This window comes from Podarcis erhardii, assembly GCF_964252035.2.
Source record: "Podarcis erhardii genome assembly, chromosome: 1".
NCBI classification, from domain to species: Eukaryota; Metazoa; Chordata; class Lepidosauria; order Squamata; family Lacertidae; genus Podarcis; species Podarcis erhardii.
The window spans coordinates 34,534,933-34,536,269 of record NC_138497.1 but is presented as its reverse complement, the minus strand read 5'-3'; the positions used below and the strand labels follow the sequence as shown (position 1 = coordinate 34,536,269).

The 1,337-nt window shown below is 39.8% G+C and overlaps 1 pseudogene across 1 annotated transcript; it reads left to right on the top strand.

Annotated features, from left to right (window-relative positions):
* The first annotated feature begins 466 nt into the window (after nt 1–466).
* On the top strand, nt 467–723 carry LOC309337283 (26S proteasome complex subunit SEM1 pseudogene; annotated as a pseudogene). The gene has a single exon. The product of its transcript is annotated as a 26S proteasome complex subunit SEM1 pseudogene (transcript).
* The last annotated feature ends 614 nt before the right edge of the window (nt 724–1,337 follow it).

The following is a 1,337-nucleotide window of genomic DNA, read 5'->3' as shown; positions in this document are numbered from 1 at the left end:
AAGACAAATTGTGAAATTAAATCTACATTTGATTTGTAATGTTAATTTTGTTAATGTTTTATAATGTTAACAGGTTGTGCTAATGATACCTGGTTCTCATCTTAGTTTCATTCTACTCCATTGACTGGATTGATTTTTCTTTCTTTCTGCATTCAGAAAGTACAATGATATTTAGGTGTTATATATATAGATACAGATATATACATACATGCGAATGAAGCACATATTGTGAGATTAAACTTCAACAGCATTTTGGAAACATGTTTGATTGACTACAACTCCTCTTACATATTGTATGTAAATGTTACATTCAAGATCTAACAGGTGTCACGTGGGGATAAACTAACATCTAGTTTGCATTGTACACTGTAAACACCAAGAAGTGCTGATACTTTTACAGTGTAATTCTATGTGTGTTTACTCAGAAGTGACTCCAGCCAGGGGAGCAAAAGAGTGGGAAAGTTGCTGGTGGGCTCTAGAATGGCGTGAGGCTGATGAAGTTGGAGCAGAAACAGCCTGTCGACTTGGGACTGTTGGAGGAGGATGACGAGTTCGAGGAGTTCCCAGCTGAAGACTGGGCTGGTTTAGATGAAGATGCATGTGTGTGGGAAGACAATTGGAATGGTGACCATGTGGAAGATGATTTCTCCAATCAGCTAAGAGCTGAATTAGAAAAACACGGCTACAAGGTGGAAAGCTCATAGCTTTCAGCAATGCTGCAGCCTGGGACATAGCTGTCAACTTTTCCCTTTTCTTGCGAGGAATCCTATTCGGAGTAAGGGAATTTCCCTTTAAAAAAGGGAAACATTGACAGCTATGGCCTGGGATGGGATTATATATTGAACAGAGAAATGTTACAGAATGCTGGCTGGAAGCAGACATACTAGACTGCCCATTATTATACCCCCCCAAATGTGTTTGTTTTGTATAAATAAAAAATTGAATATAAGAAGAAGAGGGGGGAAAGAGAGACTTCAGTTGAGTTCAGTGGAACCTACTCCCAGGCAAGTGGTTGTAGCCTGGCAGCTACCATATTTTCAACCGTTAAATTCCAATATTCACACACATGAGACCACATCTGCACATCTTTTGGTGGATCCCCCCCCCATTGGGGTTGCTACCTTTTTTCCTGACACAGATTCTATGTCCTTAAGAGATTTACAACAAGCAGAAAATCAGCAGCTGATGCTTCCCAGTCACTGTTTCTCAATGGTGGAGCAAAAAAATGAAGTCCATCAGGCAACCTGGGCGCACAGTCTTTGTTGTGTTTGGGTTTTTTAAAATATGTTTGTGGGGTTTTTATGTCAGTGTCAATTGAGTAGGTTCTTTTTCTGTAT